Raw genomic sequence first — 21,765 nt, forward strand, 5'->3', positions numbered from 1 at the left:
GCTAAACACAAGCACATCAGTGAAGCTCAAAGGAAAGCCTAATTGGATCTACACCAGTCATTGCAAGAAAGTGTTGAGTCTTGTGTGCTGTTGTTCCCCCTTGTGTGACTACTGATCCTGACTCAAAGAATATGGATTTCAAATGAGATAGTTAAAATAGGTTTCTGAGCTGTGAAAAAGTTGTGTAAAAGGAAGAACAAAGCTGTTACAGCCTGATACTTCCAGTCCAGTGACCCATGGAGAGTATTGTCCAAAGATTCCCAGTAATAATAGTTTTTATGTTCACAATAATCAAAATGCCACTACTTAACATCGGCCCCATATATTTTGTATTAGGGAAAGGTGAGAATCTGACTTCCCATTGTATAAGTCCATTATGAGGGAGTCTATCCAATAGGGATAGGTTGTCTCCAAAGTGGTGAAACAACCAACCGGTACAATGGGACAGATTGTAGAACCTACTTAGATTAGGGACGGCATTAGGCCAAATGAAATGGCTTCAAAGCGTTGACTGATAGAGATGTGGATATCATTCTTGATTAATGGCCCCCATATCCCCCATTCGGAGTTAATGCCTTATTCACTTAAGTTCCAAGAGGACCCTCCTTCCTGATGTGTCATATATGACGTATGCTGTACTGCTGTTAGAGTAAAGCCATTGCAATATTGCGCTTGCACTTAGATGTTTACATAGTTTGCATACCAAAGTTAGTAAAACAATGCACAATGCGCAGATGCCAAGTGTTATCTCTTTTCTTATTATTATATTCTCGCCAATGAAACAATGCCATGAGCCTCGGGGGAGGGGGGGGGGTGCCCCTTCTGATGTCCTTATAAACTGCTTCACTTCCTTTAATAAATGAGAAACTGCTTTGACATTTGCCTGGTGTCAGTGTGGGTTCTTCCATGCATGTAAAATCCTAGGATCAGAACCATTTGGAGCAGTAGAACAAACGTAATTAGCCCCGAATGAGGGAATCTTCAACAATCTTCAACAACGTGGGGCTTGGGAGAATCTAATGTCACTAGCCGAAGATTTGGGTTCCCGGAGCATGGTGGATGACTCTTGAGGTCTGGAACTGCAGCCCCAGCTAAAAAAGGTAAGAAAACTGGTTATTTTGCCTGCCTCTCGCTGTATTCCACCTTGCTGCGGTGATCTGTTCTGCTGTTGATGTTATTGTTTGACTAGCAGCCTCGGCTGATGTAAAATCCCAAGTCCTTAGAACCATATATTGAAAGAGAAAAAAAATTTGCTCTACTGTGGGTACTTCTTTTCTGTCTGTGTTTCGTGTCAGGCACTGGTGTTGAGCGCGAATATTCGAATTGCAATTTTTTTTCTCGAATATTGTAACTTCGAGATTTCGCTAATATTTCGAATATAGTTCTATATAGTTCTATATTCGAATATTCTTTTTTTATTTTTCATCTGAAAATATGATTTCTCCCTGCTTCTTGCTTGTGGGTCAATAAGCCATTGGCCCACAAGCAACTTAAGCAGGGGGAATCATGTTTTCATATGGAAAATAAAATGACCAATATTCTAAAAAACGAATACATAGCAATATAGTGAATATATTCATTATTTAGAATTTTGGCATTATTTTTTTCGTATCTGTACAGTTGTTCACATACTCCTCCCCGACACGCGTCCCCGTCACCATGGGAACGCCTGTGCGTTAGAAAATACCATCGGACCTGAGATTGTGAAAGCTGGTTACGGGGACGCTTGTCGGGGAGCAGTATGCCAAAGTGGAATAACAGTACACATAAATTACAGTCTATATGTGTATTTTACGAATATTCGTAATATTGCTCTAACTTCGTCTTTTAGAATATTCGTAATTGTCACGGCTGAGGATGGGGAAAATCCTCAGCCGTGCGATGCCCGAAGATGTAAGCGCTGCTTGACCAGGACGACAGAATTAGGGAGCAGGTCACCTCCTATCGCGTCCCTAACCTTACCCTGACTCCTATCCATATGAGTCAACCTTGAAGGTGGGAGGACTCATACACCGGATACCTTGGGGTCCCTGCTAGCCCTCAGGATTGCCCTGGAACAAGGAGCAGGGTAAGACGACCTGTTCCTCCTAGGCACGGAGGAACAGGAGTCTCACTAGCCAAGCTGCAGGAAAAAAGGGGAACAGAAACAGGCCTATGGATATGGCAGGTGCTGCACTAGTTCCAGCCACCTGCCACAGCCTTGCTGACTGGATCCGTGTGCAGGCAAGCTGAAGTCCACAACAATACAAATAGAACTCAGCACTCACACATCCACACACAGGAACCCAGGTCCATAGCTGCACAGAATAATAAAGGAAAACATCAACTGAACATCACACAAACTAAAACTTATGACCACAAAGATGGCCCCCACTGGAAGGTGAAATACACAGGAGGCTGCTCCAGCTAACCATGGCTGAAGTACCCCTCAGACTGGAGATCACAATGAGGCTTTATAGGCCCAAGTAGTCACACCCACACAGACACACCCAGTGTTCACACACACAGAAGGGAATTAACCCTTCCAACACCAGGAAGTGTAGAGAGACCACATAAAGGGAAATACACACAAATGCTCACTGCAGCTGTTACCGATGACAACGACATATGTGGCAAACGTGTCCTGGGAGCCGGCCAAAAGGCCGAGACACTGCCACCACATGTACAAACACCAAACGTTGCCACCGGCAGCCACAGATGAAAGGAAAAGTCACAGTGCACACCAAACATAACACAGAGTGCACAGCAGACATTCAAAGTGCATACATACACACACATAACTCCAAGGCAACCGCACACATACCTGTTGTCCGTGGCAACCGCACTTGAGGCAGACAGCAAAGTGCCCCCAGCTGCGGTTGACACAACAAAACAAACCACGGGCAACTGTATGCGGCTCCCAAGGAATCACGGCCATAAACATGGTCATGACAGTAATATTCTAAAAGACAAAGTTAGAGCAATAAAACGAAAATTCGTAAAATACACATATAGACTGCAATTTAGCTAACAGTGCTATAGTAATTTTTTTAATAGTGTATATATTTTCCAAAACTGAAGTTCAGAAGAGGCAAAAAAATTTGACAAAAAAAAAAAGATTATAGCACTATATTAGCTAAATTACAGTCTATATGTGTATTTTACGAATATTCGTAATATTGCTCTAACTTCGTCTTATAGAATATTCGTAATATTCTAAAAGACGAAGTTAGAGCAATGTTATGAATATTCGTAAAATACACATATTAGCCTAGCCATAGTCATAGGAACGTTGCCGTATACTGTCAAAAGAAAAATCGCAATATGCGAATAATTAAATCGTATATTATTCGCGATAAATAGAAAAATGAATATTCGATTTCGACGAATATAAGACGAATATTCAATCGAATATTCGCGAAATATTGCGTAATCGAATATGGTACCTCACGCTCATCACTATCAGGCACCTTCACGTTTAACGACTAAGCAGAGCAAGAGTATTCACCTGGTGGGGGGAGCTCAAATTAGGGGCTACAATATTATCGGCCTGTAGTGGCAGAGGGAGTAGCTTCGGGAGATCCAGGGGGGGGCTCAAATTAGGGGCTTCAATATTATCTGCCTGCAGTGGCAGAGGGAGTAGCCCCGGGGGACTATAATATATCTGCCTGCAGTGGCAGAGGGTTAGTCCCGGGCTAGCAGACCAGATGTTGTAGCCAGGGAAAAAATAAATATTCTGCACAGGGGTGAGCTCTGTTTGGTGGTAAAAAGGGGAAGGTGTTGGTTGTTTTTGTCTTGTTTATGATTGAGTGGTTAAGCTGGTTAAGCTCATTGATTGTGTGTCTCCCCTGAGAGGAAGGACTGTCAAGTGTTTAGTCCAGTTGTGGTCCTCAGGGAGTGTCGTGTCTGTCTGTCTGTGTACCATGGAAGGTACTGTGTCTCTGTTGCCTGGTGAATATATGGCCCTGCAGCTGGTGCCTGGTGTGTATGAAGGTAGACAGCGGGGGCCACAGCTCTGAGGGGGAGTGAAGTCACAATATTGGAATGAGTGATAGCGAGTGCAATGTCTGCAATACTAACAAACTAACAAGGCAATGTGTGTGAGGTAATGAGTGTGCGTGTATGAAGCTCCAGAAAATGTTATTTGTTAATAAGTTCAAAGACTTGTGTGTGTTAATGTATGGGAAATTTTACTATATGTCTGTTTCTAAGTCTGTTCTACATTGAATGTTATGTCTGTGTGGACCAGGAATGTGACCTTGTGTGTTGCCAAATAGAAAACTGACTAGTAGAGGAAGGTCTCACGGCCAAGTTTACTGTGAGCGAAATCACCTCTACTGATGTGATGATGAGGCAAAATTAAGAGTTAAATCGAGAATGAAAAAAGAATCGTCACAGAGATATAAGGAGGTGTGTGCTCTGGCTTTAGGCCAAAAATTAGTAAAATTATCACAAAGTTTCTCACAGGACATTCGGCCATAAATTTAGAGCATTCTGTTCTAGATATAATGAATAACAAATCAAGCTTTAGCATGAAAATAATTAAGTAGATGAAATTAGGCCGGACAAAAATGTATGATGAACAGACAAGTAATTATTTTTACATGCCGCTGATACTTCTCTCCTAGATGGCACTGAGAGACCCTACCACATCCTAGCGGCCATCTTAACTAATCCAATTTCCTGGCTGCCATCTTAACTCCTGTAACTTCCGGCCGGCCCAGCAGCCATCTTAACTAAGGGAACTTCCTGCCCGGCAGCAATCTTAGTTACTGGTATTTTTTCCTTGTACGGCTTCAAGCACGAGAAAATACACATAGATCTAAGTAGCACTACATAGAGTACTGAACTCAGTAAGTGAAGGATACACAAATACCTATAATTAGGTATTACTGGTAGTATTGTTTATTTTTCATTTTTTAGATTAAATGGAAATGGCCTCCAGACAGATTCTGTTCTTTCTGTCTTTCATATGATGTTGCTGAAGAATGCTAGCCTTGAGATAAGATGCTGCAGAAGTAGTAAGTAAAGCTAGAACACCTTCCCATTTAATAAAATATAACTTTTAATGATATCTTAAAAACATATGCACGGATCAAGATACCAGATACATATGGAATACTTATCTCAGAACAATATAATTTTTATTCTGGGATTACTCACGGCTTGATGAAAAAGCCCATAAATTGCAGGGGACTCTTTGCAGAGACGGACGTAGTGAGGATGTTTACTGATAAACACTTCAGAAAGGCGAAGCATGGGAAACAAATGGAACAACTGATAAATGCCTATTTTTCCCTATGCGTCCGTCCCTAGATCTCAGCCCAGGGGCACCACTTAATGGTAGGGGTTCACTGTCCTTGTGCCTTGTCTGTATATCCTGACATCCCAAAAGCCTGCACTTTAGCTCAAGTCTCCCAGAGGGTCCTGATTGAGGGACAGTGAGTGACAGTCTTTATCGTGAAACTGAAGGTAAGTATATATGGTCCCCTGACAAACCGGTCTTAATACTTATCGACTGGGGAAACGCTGTGTCAGGATTTTTGTTTTGATTTCCAAATTTGCCAATATTTGTTGTTTTTTCATCTAGTGGTATACCTATTATATATTCAGCATTATTCAGTATGTTGATTTTACATTGTGCCCCAGTGCTAAAATAGGGCTCTATAGGGATATACAGACAAGGTATGAGGACAGGGAACCCCTACAATTATGGGTGTCTCTGGGCTGAGCTCTAGGGAGGAACGCATAGGGAAAAATAGGTATTCATCAGTTGTTCCATTTGTTTCCCATGCTTCGCCTTTCTGAAGTGTTTATCAGTAGGGATGAGCAAACCCGAACACGTACCCGAACCCGAACATTTACGTAAAAGTCCGGGTTCGGTGTTCGGTGCTTTCTTGGCACATTTTGAAAGGCTGCAAAGCAGCCAATCAACAAGCGTCATACTACTTGCCCCAAGAGGCCATCACAGCCATGACTACTATTGGCATGGCTGTGATTGGCCAGTGCAGCATGTGACCCAGCCTCTATATAAGCTGGAGTCGCGTAGCGCCGCCCGTCACTCTGCTCTGATCAGTGTAGGGAGAGGATGCAGCTGCTGCTGTTAGGGCGAGATTAGGCAGTAATTTACTCAGCAAAAACACTTAATTAAGTGATCAATCTACAGCTGTGTATCATTCAACTTCTGTTATTTAATTGCTCATTGTTTTTAGGCTGCCCAGACAGTTTTTCTGTCACTTTTTTCTGGGGTGATTGGCGGCCATTTTGTGTCTTGCTGTGCGCCAGCACAAGCTGCCACCAAGTCCATTTAACCATCAATAGTGTTTTTTTTTTTTTGCTATATCCTACATCAGGTGCTTGGCTGTGCTTGTTATTTTTGTAAGGGGAGAAATACAATTGCCAAAATAGCAGTACCCTAAATCTGGTGTTTCAGCTGTGGCTAGCCAATTGTAATACTGTCTGCTGTCTGGAAAAGGATATATTTTGTTCTGGGTTGAAATTCAATTCCAAAATTAGCAATTCCCTAAATCAGTGGTTTCTGCTGTATCAGGCCAAGTTTAAATCTATCCATAAAAGAGTATATTAGATTGAAGGTGTGGATAGGGTCATCCTCAATAACTTCACACGCTACCGTGCATTTCCAAGTCTAATTCTGTCAGTAAACCTATACCTGTCATCCACGGCCTAAATACTAGGCCTACAATTTATATTCAGCTAAATCTGTGGTTACTGCTGTGCCTGTATTAGTGTAATACGGTACCTAAATAGATAGCCAGATAGTGTTAGGTGTCTGTAAAAAAAGGCCTGAATTTGAATTCAATACATTGGGCCAAATATTTTTTTTTTCTTATTGTGGTGAACGGTAACATTGAGGAAAACATCTAGTAAAGGACGCGGATGCGGACATGGTCGTAGTGGTGTTAGTGGACCCTCTGGTGCTGGGAGAGGACGTGGCCGTTCTGCCACAGCCACACGTCCTAGTGTACCAACTACCTCAGGTCCCAGTAGCCACCAGAATTTACAGCGATATTTGGTGGGGCCCAATGCCGTTCTAAGGATGGTAAGGTCTGAGCAGGTACAGGCATTAGTCAATTGGGTGGCCGACAGTGGATCCAGCACGTTCACATTATCTCCCACCCAGTCTTCTGCAGAAAGCGCACAGATGGCGCCTGAAAACCAAGCCCATCAGTCTGTCACATCACCCCCATGCATATCAGGGAAACTGTCTGAGCCTCAAATTATGCAGCAGTCTCTTATGCTGTTTGAAGACTCTGCTGGCAGGGTTTCCCAAGGGCATCCACCTAGCCCTTCCCCAGCGGTGGAAGACATAGAATGTACTGACGCACAACCACTTATGTTTCCTGATTATGAGGACATGGGAATACCACCTCAGCACGTCTCTGATGATGACAAAACACAGGTGCCAACTGCTGCGTCTTTCTGCAGTGTGCAGACTGAACAGGAGGTGAGGGAGGAAGACTGGGTGGAAGACAATGCAGGGGACGATGAGGTCCTAGACCCCACATGGAATGAAGGTCGTGCCACTGACTTTCACAGTTCGGAGGAAGAGGCAGTGGTGAGACCGAGCCAACAGCGTAGCAAAAGAGAGAGCAGGGGGCAAAAGCTGAACACCCGCTGCCAAGAGAGTTTGCCTGCTACTGGCCACCGCCACCTGGGACCGAGCACCCCAAAGGCAGCTTTAAGGAGTTCCCTGGCGTGGCAGTTCTTCAAACAATGTGCTGACGACAAGACCCGAGTGGCATTTACATTCTGAACCTTAGCACAACCTGCATGACCAGGCACCTGCATGCAAAGCATGAACTGCTATGGAGTAAACACCTTAAAAACAAGGAACTCCATTAGCCTCCCCCTGCTACCTCTTCTGCTGCTGCCGCCTCGGCCTCTTCCTCCGCCTCTGGAGGAACGTTGGCACCTGCTGCCCAGCAAACAGAGGATGTACCACTAACACCACCACCTCCATCACCAAGCATCTCCACGTGTCACACGGCAGCGTTCAGCTCTACATCTCACAAACATTTGAGAGAAAGCGTAAATTCCCACCTAGCCACCCTCGATTCTTGGCCCTGAATGCCAGCATTTCTAAACTACTGGCCTATGAAATGCTGTCATTCAGGCTGGTGGACACAGCCATCTTCAAACAGCTCATGTCGCTTGCTGTCCCACAGTATGTTGTTCCCAGCCGCCACTACTTCTCCAAGAGAGCCGTGCCTTCCCTGCACAACCAAGTATCCGATAAAATCAAGTGTGCACTGCGCAACACCATCTGTGGCAAGGTCCACCTAACCACAGATACGTGGAACAGTAAGCACGGCCAGGGACGCTATATCTCCCTAACTGCACACTGGGTAAATGTAGTGGCGGCTGGGCCCCAGGCAGAGAGCTGTTTGGCGCACGTCCTTCCGCCGCCAAGCATCGCAGGGCAACATTCTTTGCCTCCTGTAGCCTCCTCCTCCTTCTCGGCTTCCTCCTCCTCTTCTTCCACCTGCTCATCCAGTCAGCCACACACCTTCACCACCAACTTCAGCACAGCCCGGGGTAAATGTCAGCAGGCCATTCTGAAACTCATATGTTTGGGGGACAGGCCCCACACCGCGCAGGAGTTGTGGTGGGGTATTGAACAACAGACCAACGAGTGGTTGCTGCCGGTGAGCCTCAAGCACGGCCTGGTGGTGTGCGATAATGGGCGAAATCTCGTCGCAGCTCTGGGACTAGCCGGTTTGACGCACATCCCTTGCCTGGCGCATGTGCTGAATTTGGTGGTGCAGAAGTTCATTCACAACTACCCCGACATGTCAGAGCTGCTGCATAAAGTGTGGCCGTCTGTGCGCGCTTCCGGCGTTCACATCCTGCCGCTGCTCGCCTGTCTGCGCTACAGCGTAACTTCGGCCTTCCCACTCACTGCCTCATATGAGACGTGCCCACTAGGCGGAACTCCACCTTGCACATGCTGGACAGACTGTGCGAGCAGCAGCAGGCCATAGTGAAGTTTCAGCTGCAGCACGCACGAGTCAGTCGCACTGCGAAACAGCACCACTTCACCACCAATGACTGGGCCTCCATGCGAGACCTGTGTGCCCTGTTGCGCTGTTTCGAGTACTCCACCAACATGGCCAGTGGCGATGATGCCGTTATCAGCGTTACAATACCCCTTCTATGTCTCCTTGAGAAAACACTTAGGGCGACGATGGAAGAGGAGGTGGCCCAGGAGGAGGAGGAGGAGGAAGAGGGGTCATTTGTAGCACTTTCAGGCCAGTCTCTTCGAAGTGACTCAGAGGGAGGTTTTTTGCAACAACAAAGGCCAGGTACAAATGTGGCCAGCCAGGGCCCACTACTGGAGGACAAGGAGGATGAGGATGAAGCATGTTCACAGCGGGGTGGCACCAGCGGGGGAAACAGAGGACGATGACGATACGCCTCCCACAGAGGACAGCTTGTCCTTACCTCTGGGCAGCCTGGCACACATGAGCGACTACATGCTGCAGTGCCTGCGCAACAACAGCAGAGTTGCCCACATTTTAACGTGTGCGGACTACTGGGTTGCCACCCTGCTGGATCCCCGGTACAAATACAATGTGCCCACCTTACTTCCTGCACTAGAGCGTGATTGGAAGATGTGCAAGTACAAACACACGTTGGTAGATGCGCTACTGAGAGCATTCCCAAATGTCACATGGGAACAAGTGGAAGCCCAAGGCTAAGGCAGAGGAGGAGCAAGAGGTCGCCAACGCAGCTGTGTCACGGCCAGCTCCTCTGAGGGCAGGGTTAGCATGGCAGAGATGTGGAAAAGTTTTGTCACCACGCCACAGCTAACTGCACCACCACCTGATAAGGAACGTGTTAGCAGGAGGCAACATTTCACTAACATGGTGGAACAGTACGTTTGCACACTCCTCCACGTACTGACTGATGGTTTGGCCCCATTCAACTTCTGGGTCTCTAAATTGTCCACGTGGCCAGAGCTAGCCTTTTATGCCTTGGAGGTGCTGCTGGCCTGTCCGGCGGCCAGCGTTTTGTCTGAACGTGTATTCAGCACGGCAGGGGGCGTCATTACAGACAAACGCAGCCGCCTGTCTACAGCCAATGTGGACAAGCTGACGCTCATAAAAATGAACCAGGCATGGATCCCACAGGACCTGTCCATCCCTTGTGCAGATTAGACATTTATAACTACCTCCCCTTAGGCCTCCTGCACACGACCGTTGTGTGCACCCATGGCCGTTGTCCCTTTTAACGTGTTTTTCTGCGGTCCCATTGACTTTCAATGGGTCCGTGGAAAAATCTGAAACTGCACCGTTTTGCAGCCGCATTCGTGATCCGTGTTTCCTGGCCGTGAAAAAAATATGACCTGTCCTATTTTTTTCACAGCCAACGGTTTACGGACCCATTCAAGTCAATGGGTCCGTAAAAATCACGGATGCACACAAGATTGTCATCCGCGTCCGTGAATCGTGTCTGCGATCCGTGTCCGTTTTTTCCTATCATTTCAATGGCAAACTTGACTTTTTTTCATTTTTCATGTCCGTGGAACCTCCAAAAATCACGGAAGACCCACGGAAAAAATAAACGGACACGGATCACGGTACAACGGAACCACTTTTTGCGGGACGTTAAAAAATACTGTCGTGTGCAGGAGGCCTTAACCATATATTCCTGTACTCCAGGTCACTTCCTTATTCAATCCTCTTTTTTTAATTTTACCATTATATTGCGGGGCAACCCAAAGTTGAATGAACCTCTCCTCTGCCTGGGTGCCGGGGCCTAAATATCTGAGAATGGACTGTTCCAGTGTTGGGTGACATGAAGCCTGATTCTGTGCTATGATATGAAGCCAGATTTTCTGCTATGGGATAGTGTTGAGCGCGAATATTCGAATATCAAATTTTTTTTGCGAATATCGCCACTTCGCTAATTCGCAAATATTTTGAATATAGTGCTATAAATTCGATATTTTGAATTTTTTTTATTTTTTATTGTTATATTTTTTCCTTTCCCACTTTCCTAAAGTTGTTCTTACCTGTCCTTTGGATTCCTGGCTTCCTGGCTGCTCCAGTCAGTGCCCGTTGCCGCTTCTGCCGACTTCCGTGCTCATGGAGCGTCCCCATTACCATGGGAACGTCTCCATATACTAGAATGTACTGTCGGATTTGAGAATTACGTTGAAATCGCAATTCGATTATTTCAAGTTAAATTAATCGAATTGTGATTTCAACTTAACACTGCTATATTCCATATTCGTTAATTCTAGCCTAATATGGAATATAGCAGTGCTAAGTTGAAATCGCAATTCGATTATTTTAACTTGAAATAATCGAATTGCGATTTCAACGTAATTCTCAAATCCGACAGTACATTCTAGTATATGGAGTCGTTCCCATGGTGATGGGGACGCTTCATGAGCATGGAATATAGCATTACTAAGTTGAAATCGCCATGCGATTACTTTGAGTTATATTAATTGCATGGCGATTTCAACTTGGACCTGGTTTACTATGGTTGGATTGATAGAATTAGCGAATATGACGAATGTATTCGTCATATTCCACAAAACGAAGATAACAAAGTATTCTGCATCTTTGTTTTAGCTACCTATTCATCAACTTCGCTAATTCTAGCAATCATATAGGAAAGTTTACTATAGAGACAGCTAAGTTGAATTCGCTATGCGATTATATGACTTTGCTTTTTTTTTATAAATAGAATAATTATAATAATTATCAGGTAGTATAATCATTCTATTTATTTAAAAAAAAAGTTAAGTAATATAATCGCATAGTGAATTAAACTTAGCTGTCTCTATAGTAAACTTTCCTATATGATTGCTAGAATTAGCGAAGTTGATGAATAGGTAGCTAAAACAAAGATGCAGAATACTTTGTTATCTTCGTTTTGTGGAATATGACGAATACATTCGTCATATTCGCTAATTCTATCAATCCAACCATAGTAAACCAGGTCCAAGTTGAAATCGCCATGCAATTAATATAACTCGAAGGAATCGCATGGCGATTTCAACTTAGTAATGCTATATTCCATATTCGTTAATTCTAGCCTAATATGGAATATAGCAGTGCTAAGTTGAAATCGCAATTCGATTAATTCAAGTTATAATAATCGAATTGCGATTTCAACTTGGACCTGCTATATTCCATATTAGCCTGGAATTAACAAATATGGAATATAGCAGTATTAAGTTAAAATCGAAAGTCGATTATTATAACTTGAATTAATCGCATTGCTATTACAATAGCAGAGTAGCCTTTAAGTTAAAATCTCAATACGCGATTATTTAAATCGCATATTAATCGCGATAACTAGAATAATGACAAATATTCAATTTTGACGAATATAAAACGAATATTCTATTGAATATGGCACCTCCCGCTCATCACTACTATGGGACCTCTGTCTAAGTGCCGGGGCCTAAATATCTCACAGTGGCCTGTTCCAGTGGTGGGTGACATGAAGCCTGATTCTCTGCTATGACATGAAGCCTGATTCTCTGCTATGGGACCTCTCTCCTCTGTCTGGGTGCCAGGGCCTAAATATCTGACAATGGCCTGTTCCAGTGGTGGGTGACATGAAGCCTGATTCTCTGCTATGGGACCTCTCTCCTCTGTCTGGGTGCCGGGGCCTAAATATCTCAAAGAGGCCTGTTCCAGTGGTGGGTGACATGAAGCCTGATTCTCTGCCATGAGACCTCTCTCCAATTGATATTGGTTAATTTTTTTTTATTCAGTTCCCTATCCACATTTGTTTGCAGGGGATTTACCTACCTTTTTCTGCCTTTTGCAGCCTTCTAGCCCTTTTTACTGGGCTATTTTACAGCCTTTTTAGTGCCGAAAAGTTCGGGTCCCCATTGACTTCAATGGGGTTCGGGTTCGGGGCGAACTTCGGGTCGAGTTCGGATCCCGAACCCGAACATTTTCGTGAAGTTCGGCCGAACTTCTCGAACCCAAACATCCAGGTGTTCGCTCAACTCTATTTATCAGTAAACATCCTTACTACGTCCGTCTCTGCAGAGAGTCCCCTGCAATTTATGGGCTTTTTCATCAAACCGTGAGTAATCCCAGAATAAATATATTCTGTTGTTCTGAGATAATACGTATTCCATATGTATCTGGTATCTTGAACCGTGGGGTCTGAGCTTTATGTGAGCATATGTTTTTAAGATATCATTAAAAGTTATATGTTATTAAATGGGAAGGTGTTTATAGCTTTACGTATAATTTATACTTCCTCATTTCTCTATATACTGCCGAGGCGGCTTTGTTCTGATGCAGAAGTAGTAAGGAAGAAAGAATGCTGACATGCAGTGAAGGACATCAGCAAGCTCATGAAAAGTGGAGACATGCCCCCCGATGGTAAACTGAGAGTAGTAGTGAGAAAAAGCATGTAGGGAAATAAAGGGTGGCTGAAAGATAAGCTCACAGAACAGAAAGTCTTTCTGCGAGATGCAAGTCTATAGAGGAGGAGGTGTAGAGAAACAGAGAAAGTCGGGTTATGAATGTTATCATGATAACGTTAAACCACCTCCCTAACAGAGAAGGGAAAAAGTAAGTCTGCCACCCTATAATGGTCCTGGGGGATGGACCTGCAGAGTCTGTGGGACCCAGAACCCAGACTGGGGAGAGAGTTGTTCTGTGTGTGGTACTCCTCAGCCACACCACATGAGAGGATTGTATTCTTTGCTGACTGTGCCCTGATCACTGTCCGTCCCCACAGACACCCATGTTTTTAGGGATGGCTGGGGAGGCAGTGAAGATGACACAAAGACAGGTGAGGAGGAAAAGTTAGACCAAGATTAGGAAGTAGACAATCCAGTTTCAGCTGTGCCCTTAAACATTTTAGCAGATTCAAGTCCGGCCCCAATGATATCCCTCACTCTGGGTGATAAAGAAGTAGTCCCATTTTTGATTGATACTGGAGCAACCAAGACAGCTGTGCACAGCAAACATATCCTCCCCTGACTTATTCTCCAAGAACACCACTCCTATTGTAGGAGTGAATGGGATAGTAGTACACTCCCCTTTTAACAGAACCCATCCGTGTTAGATTTGCCCTTACCCAAGAAGTGCTTGCCCGATTGCTGGTCAGTGATAATGCCCCCTGTTGCCTCCTGAGTGCATACTTGCTTGCAAAAGTACGTGCCAGCATCTCATACCAGGAGGAGGACGCTGTGAAGCTCACAGGTGCCCTCATTGACCAGGAACTTTGTTTGTTGGCCGTTAGTGATAAAACTCCATGGTCCATGTGTCACGGTACCTTCTGTGACAGAGGTTAGGAGATCATAGAGACTGACTGCACGTAAAGGTTAACTGACAGTCTCTTGATTCTCATTGTTGTTGTTTGGTAATGACCACACCTCTTGTCAGGTGCATCTGGCCATCATTACTGCTTCCCTATTTAGTTTGGTTTCACACTTCTTTGTCCTCTCCCTTCTGTTGTCTTTCTGGTGTCCCTCCTCTCCCCATTATTCGTGACACCATGTTTGTGTCAGTACTCCCCGCAGAAAGAGAAGGAAGCCCTGATTGCAGGACCCACGGATGTTGGCAAGCTCCCAGTTCCTCCTGTGGAAGTGGAGATGAAACCTGGCACCCCACTTCCCAAGATACAGTATCTCTTGAGTGTGCACAGTCAGAGGTCATATCTCAAAAAGTCTGAGACTTTTCGAAAAAGCGGAGGTTATCAAGGAGATTGTATCCCCTTCTAACACTCTTTTGTACCCTATGAAAAATAAAAGTGAGAAGGGCAAACCTACCCAGTACCAGATGGTACGTGACTTATGTGCTGTCAATGAAGCCACAGTTTGTAACAGGCCCATTGTGCCCAGTACACAAACCTTGTTGGCTCAGGTTCCCACTACCCCTACCCACTCCACTGTGATTGATTTGAAAAATGTTTTATTTTCAGTACAACTACATCCAGACAGTTGGTAGTTGTTTGCCTTCACACATGAGGGTAAACAGGATACCTAGGTGGTACTGCTGCAGGGAGCCCAGAAACATGAATGCACTGAGGACATTTTTGGACCTTGTTCCTTATTGCAGACCTTGGATATGCATGCAGCCTCTTTATAATTGTTTGTATTTTAGTTCCTTCCACTTTATTAATAAAGTGGTAGATTCCTTTATGTCCTAAATCTAGCAATTTTGTGCTCCCCACGCACTGTATCAGATTATTACATTTAGATTGTATTGTACAGAAGTGAATGGCCATGCCTCAGTTGTCCTCACCCAACTGCATGGCCAGCAACAACACCCTGTGGCATATTATTTAGCCACACTTAACCCCATGGCCAGAGGTGCCCCTTACTGCATCAGAGCTGTAGCAGTTATACAAGCCATGCTTGATAAAGGCTCTGAGATAGTCCTGAACCACAAAGCGACAGTGCTTGCTCCTCACGATATTATGTCTATCCTCATGAAAGTACAACCCAAAAGCCTTTTTGTTGCCCGCCATTTAAGAATGTAGTGTTCCGTTTTGTTGCCTGACAATGTCAATGTTACTGTCCAATGTAATACTTTAAATCCAGCCACCCTGTTGCCTCTGGATCAAGGGGGGAGGGAAGTGTTAGGGCATTTAAAAAACTTTTCTTCCAGAGGAAGAGGCTCATGACTGTTTGTAGATGACGTCATGAGAGACAGGGGGATTTGACCAGATGGTAAATCAGTCATTAGATAATCCAGATCATGTGCTCTTTGTGGATGGATCGAGATATGGTCAGGATGGCAGGTACTACACAGGTTGGGCAGTAGTGATTAAACATGACACTAAAGCGCAGAGTCTTTACCACCACACATATTTGCCCAAGAAGCAAAGCTAAGGGCTCTGGAGAAGGCTTGCAGATACGCAGAGTAAAAAAGCAGCCAACATTTACATTAAATTCCAGGTATAGCCCATGACTATGGGCCCATTTGAAAGCCAGAGACTTCCTGACCGTTTCAGGTAAACCCATCAAAATGGGGAAGCAGTGAGGTCTCTTATGGAAGCCCTTATGTCACCAACTTGAGTGGCGATGATAAAAGCAAAGGTTACTGTAAAACAGACTCAGAGGAGGCAAAGGGAAAAGCCACGACAGATCAGGCGGCAACAATGGCTGCCAAATTGCCTAGGCGGACCCCTGCCTTAGTGGACACAGCTCAGGTCCCTATAATAACTCCTCCTGTCTCGCTGGAAGTTCTTAAGACCTTACAGAACCAGACGGGGAAGGAGGAAAGGGACTAGTGGATGAAAAAATAGGGAAGGCCCAATACAGTTCCAAGGGAAACTCTGCCTTCCCAGGTCCCTCTGACGTATGCTGTACTGCTGTTAGAGTGAAGCCATTGCAATATGGCGCTTGCACTTAGATGTTTACATAGTTGGCATACCAAAGTTAGTAAAACAATGCACAATGCGCAGATGCCAAGTGTTGTCTCTTATTATTATTATTATATTCTCGCCAATGAAACAATGCCACGAGCCTCAGGGGGGTGACCCTTCTGATGTCCTTATAAACTGCTTCACTTCTTTGAATAAATGAGAAACTGCTTTGACCCTTGTCTGGTGTCAGTGTGGGTATTTTGTGGAAGCAGGTATATCGCACCCCTCAATCAGTATTTTGTGGAGGCCTGTGTATCTCAGGCCTCAATCAATATTTGGTGTAAGCAGGTATATCAAACCTCTTAATCAGTATTTTGTGGAAGCAGATATATCGCATCCCTCAATTAGTATAAACTATTATTACTACTACTGCTGCTGCTGCTGCTACTACTACTATTACTGCTATTAATCTACTATTACTATTACTGCTATTATTACTGCTGCTGCCACAACTATTTTTGCTTATATTATTACTATTACTACTTCTACTTTACTACTACTGCTACTACAACTATAGCTACTATTACAGTTATTACTACTGCTATTAATATTACAACTATTACTACTCCTACTACTATTACTACAGCCACTACCACCGCTATTAATATTACTACTATTGCTACTCCTACTGCTGCTACTAATCCTACTCCTACTGCTGCTACTACTATTACTACTTCTTCTACTACTACTACTACTACTACTACTACTACAACTGCTACAACTGTACTGCTACCACTACTACTACTATTGCTACTATTGCTGCTACTACTCTACTGTTAATACTATTACTACTGCTACTATTACTATAACTACTATTACTATTACTACTACTACTAATACCGCTACTACTATTACGACTACTGCTACTATTACTACTGCTGCTATTGTTACTGTGACAACTACAGCTGCTGTTACTGTTTGTATTATTGCTTCTACTACTTCGATTACTACTGGTGCTGCTACTACTACTACTATTGCTGATACTACTAACACTGCTACTATTATTACTACTACTGCCACTACTGTTACTACGACTGTAAGTACTACTGCTATTAATAGTATTGATATTACTACTACTATTACTACCACTACTAATACTGCTGCAGCTGCTAATAATAATAATAATAATAATAAACTGCTGCTGCTACTACTACTAATAGTTCTTCTGCAACTGCTACTATGCTATTTTTGCTTCTACTAGTACTGCTACTACTATTACTACTACTACTACTACTACTACTACTACTACCACCACTGCTACTACTGCTACTACTACTATTACTACTGCTATTGATACTACTAATGTTGAGTTTAATCATAATACTACTACTTCTGCTGTTGCTAATAATAATAATAACAACAATAATAATAATAATTCATCATCATTAACTAGTATTATTGCTACTGTATTACTACTCCCACTACTAATATTACTACTACAGCTACTATTGCTACTAACACAACTGATGCTACTACTTATACTGCTAGAGCTACTACTATTGCTACTACTATTACTACTGCTATTATTTCTGTTACCAGTACTATTATTATTACTACTATTGCTAATAATAATTATGATAATAATAACAGCAACAAAAATAATAAACAAATATTACTAGTACTACTTCTACTAATACTAATACTACAGCTATTACTAGCTACTATTACGAAGGACATTTCTTTGTACGTAGCTTGTTTAATGATGGGGAACTGCGATCGTGCCGCCTCCCATTATTGAACCCCTCAGATGTCGCGTTCACCGCTGATCGCAGTATATGAGCTTAATATTGAGGGCTTTCAGGTATAAAAATACTCACTGTATCCATTTGATCTATTAGAGGCTGTTGCGATCATCTTGATTTACTTCACACGCAAATGGAAGAGGTGAGTGTGCTTTTTTCTTACGCCATTTTAGGGAAAATGTATTTGTTACCATGAAGCGTGAGAAAATTCGGCTTTGTGGCAAATCAAATTTTTACTGAAATTTAGATAAAAGTTATTTGTTTGACTTTGATTCACTCAACACTAATTACATTGATATCAACCCATAGATTTCCCCCCCAGTTTTTAAGCATACACTGCCTTGGTGATTTTCCTGTTTTGTTGCATTTTAACCTGGCATTAAAATTGATTTTAGGTTATATTGTAGTAAACCAGACAAAATAGTCCAAATTGTACCTGTTTTGAAAGCCCCCACTAGGCGAGCAACATCAAGACCAAGGAGCTCTCTAAACAGGTCAGAGATGAGGCTGTGGACAAGTAGAATTTGAGGCGTAGAGATCAGAGTTTGGTTATAAAATAAATACCACAAACTTTGAGCATGACACTGAACACCATTAACTCCATTATAACAAAATGGAAAGAATATGGCACAACTACAGACCTAACAAGAGAAGACTAGCCACCAAAAATGACCAACAGGGCATGGAGGGCATTAATCAGAGCTCCAATAAAGAAACCAAAGATAACATGGAAGAAGCTTTAAAGATCCACAGAGGATATTGAAGTAGCTGTCCATAGAACTACTACAAACCATAGACTTCTCTGAGTGGGGCTTTGTTAAAGAGTGGACAAAAAACTAATGTTAAAACCATGAGAAAACACATGAGGGGTGTTCAATAACTTATCTACCCCAGCATGTTCTGTCAGTGTTAGAGAGCTGAGCTGTGTATATTGAGATACAGTCATGTGAAAAAATTATGACACCCTTTGAAAGCATGTGGTTTTTTGTAACATTTTTAATAAAAGGTTATTTCATCTCAGTTTCAACAATACAGAGAGATTAAAGTAATCCGACTAAACAAAGAAAACTGAAGAAAAGTCTTTTCAAGATCTTCTGTAAATGTCATTCTACAAAAATGCCTATTCTAACTGAGGAAAAAGATAGGACACCCTTGCCCCTAATAGCGAGTGTTACCTCCTTTGGCTGAAATAACTGCAGTGAGACGGTTCTTGTAGCCATCTACCAGTCTTCGACATCGGTCTGAGGAAATTTTACCCCACTCCTCAATGCAGAACTTTTTCAGCTGTGAGATGTTTGAGGGGTTTCTTGCACGTACAGCCCTTTTCAAGTCACCCCACAGCATCTCAATGGGATTCAAATCTGGACTTTGACTTGGCCATTCCAGGACTCTCCATTTCTTCTTTTTCAGCCAATCTTTGGTTGATTTACTAGTATGTTTTGGGTCATTGTCATGTTGCATGGTCCAGTTCCGCTTCAGCTTTAATTTTCTAACTGATGGTCTCACATGTTCTTCAAGCACCTTCTGATACACAGTAGAATTCATCGTGGATTCTATGATGGTGAGCTGACCAGGTCCTGCTGCAGCAAAGCAGCCCCAAACCATGACACTTCCACCTCCATGCTTCACAGTTGGTATGAGGTTCTTTTCTTGGAATGCTGTGTTTGGTTTACGCCAAACATGTCCTCTGCTGTTGTGTCCAAATAATTCAATTTTGGACCCATCTGTCCAAAGAACATTATTCCAGAAGTCCTGGTCTTTGTCAACTTTATCTCTGGCAAATGTCAGTCTGGCCTCGATGTTTCTCTTGGAAAGCAAAGGTTTCCTCCTTGCACACCTCCCATGCAAGTTAAACTTGTACAGTCTCTTTCTGATTGTAGAGGCATGTACTTCTACATCAACAGTAGCCAGAGCCTGCTGTAGTTCTCGAGATGACACTTTAGGGTTTTTGGAGACCTCTTTTAGCATCTTGCGGTCTGCTCTTGGGGTGAACTTGCTGGGGCGACCAGTCCTGGGCATGTTGGCAGTTGTTTTGAAAGCCCTCCACTTGTAGACTATCTTCCGGACAGTGGAATGGCTGATTTCAAAATCTTTTGAGATCTTTTTAAATCCCTTCCCAGACTCATAGGCTGCTACAATCTTTTTTCTGAAGTCCTCTGACAGCTCTTTTGCTCTCACCATGGTGCTCACTCTCACTTCAACAGTCAGGAGCACACCAAACTAAATGTCTGAGGTTTAAATAGGGCAAGCCTCATTCAACATGCAGAGTAACGATCTACTAATTATGTGCACCTGGTGTGATATACCTGTGTGAGATCTGAGCCAATTTAAGAGGGAATACATGTGAGGGTGTCCTATCTTTTTCCTCAGTTAGAATAGGCATTTTTGTAGAATGACATTTACAGAAGATCTGGAAAAGACTTTTCTTCAGTTTTCTTTGTTTAGTTGGATTACTTTAATCTCTCTGTATTGTTGAAACGGAGATGAAATAACCTTTTATTAAAAATGTTACAAAAAACCACATGCTTTCAAAGGGTGTCCTAATTTTTTCACATGACTGTATGTCTGGACATGCAACACACATCTGATAAAAGCACAGGAAGTGACAGGATGGCATGTGCAGTACAGTGTTGGGTCTACAAAGAAAGTGAGAGATTTGGAGCTTCATTCTGTGATTAAATTCCTTACAAAGGAAGAAAAAAAGCCTAAAGAAATCCACGACAGGATGACTGCTGTATATGACAATGATGCGCCTTCCTATTACCAAGTAAAGTTTTATGACAAGCAGTTTAAATGGGGTAAGGAATCAACTGAAGTTGGCCTGTCAAAGCTTCTTCAAAGGAAATGTGCTGTAAACTGAAGGCCATGATATTGGATGACTGCCGGGTCAAAGTCGGTGATATAGCTCGTAAGTTAGGCATTTCAGTTGGCACAGTTTGCAGTATCATTCATTATGTTTTTATGATGTCAAAGGACAGTTCTCAGTGAGTGCCACAAATGTTGACGCCTGAGCAAAGTGTATTTACACATGCTTAGAGAAAATCCAGGATACTTCTAATTTTAAATTATTATGGGTGATGAAACATAGATCCACCACTGTGATGAATACCACCCCTCGTGCCCGCTGACGTCAACCACGTCGAGCTCACGAGACCTGGTATGATCACAGGGTTTACCAAAAACGTGAAGTTACGCCCTCCAGAGGAGCACGTAAGGTCAGGCTGGTATAGTTTACACACACACCTCCTGTCCACGCAGGCACAGAGAGGCAACAAGCTGAGAGAGCCTTTTCACTGCCACAGTGAAAACAGCCCACACTCAGCCCGGGTAACTGCCACCAGTTTCTCGTTTGATATAAGCCCGGTCCGCTAACGGGATTATATAGGGTCAGAAACCAACCCGCGGTAGCTTATAACTAGGCCAAAACACGGACGTGGGGATTCGTGATCGAGATACAAGATAGCACAAGATTAAATTATAGATTTAATCGCTATAAGAGCACACTAGATATGACACAATATACACAGACAATATATACAGTGGTCTGAGGTTACAGATTACAGGTTATATGGTTACAACAGGGTTAAGCAGCGTGAAAGTCAGTTACCGAGTTTGATGAAAGTTCCTTTGAGATGTTCTTTTGCTGCAGTCCACAAGAAGGGCC

The 21,765-nt window shown here is 43.3% G+C and overlaps 1 protein-coding gene and 1 long non-coding RNA gene across 2 annotated transcripts in view; one reads left to right on the forward strand and one right to left on the reverse strand.

Moving 5' to 3' along the window:
- Window positions 1–21,765, reverse strand: part of LOC122926363 — a 504,077-nt gene that overhangs the window by 320,577 nt on the left and 161,735 nt on the right. The gene's annotated exons all lie outside the window — the stretch shown is intronic.
- LOC122929142 overlaps window positions 1,024–21,765 on the forward strand; it is a 43,242-nt gene continuing 22,500 nt past the window's right edge. The window contains exons 1-2 of the long non-coding RNA XR_006387963.1: window positions 1,024–1,100; window positions 18,198–18,243. This is a non-coding gene — a long non-coding RNA (uncharacterized LOC122929142). The remainder of the gene's footprint in view (window positions 1,101–18,197; window positions 18,244–21,765) is intronic.

This window comes from Bufo gargarizans, chromosome 2 (genome assembly GCF_014858855.1).
Source record: "Bufo gargarizans isolate SCDJY-AF-19 chromosome 2, ASM1485885v1, whole genome shotgun sequence".
NCBI lineage: Eukaryota > Metazoa > Chordata > Amphibia > Anura > Bufonidae > Bufo > Bufo gargarizans.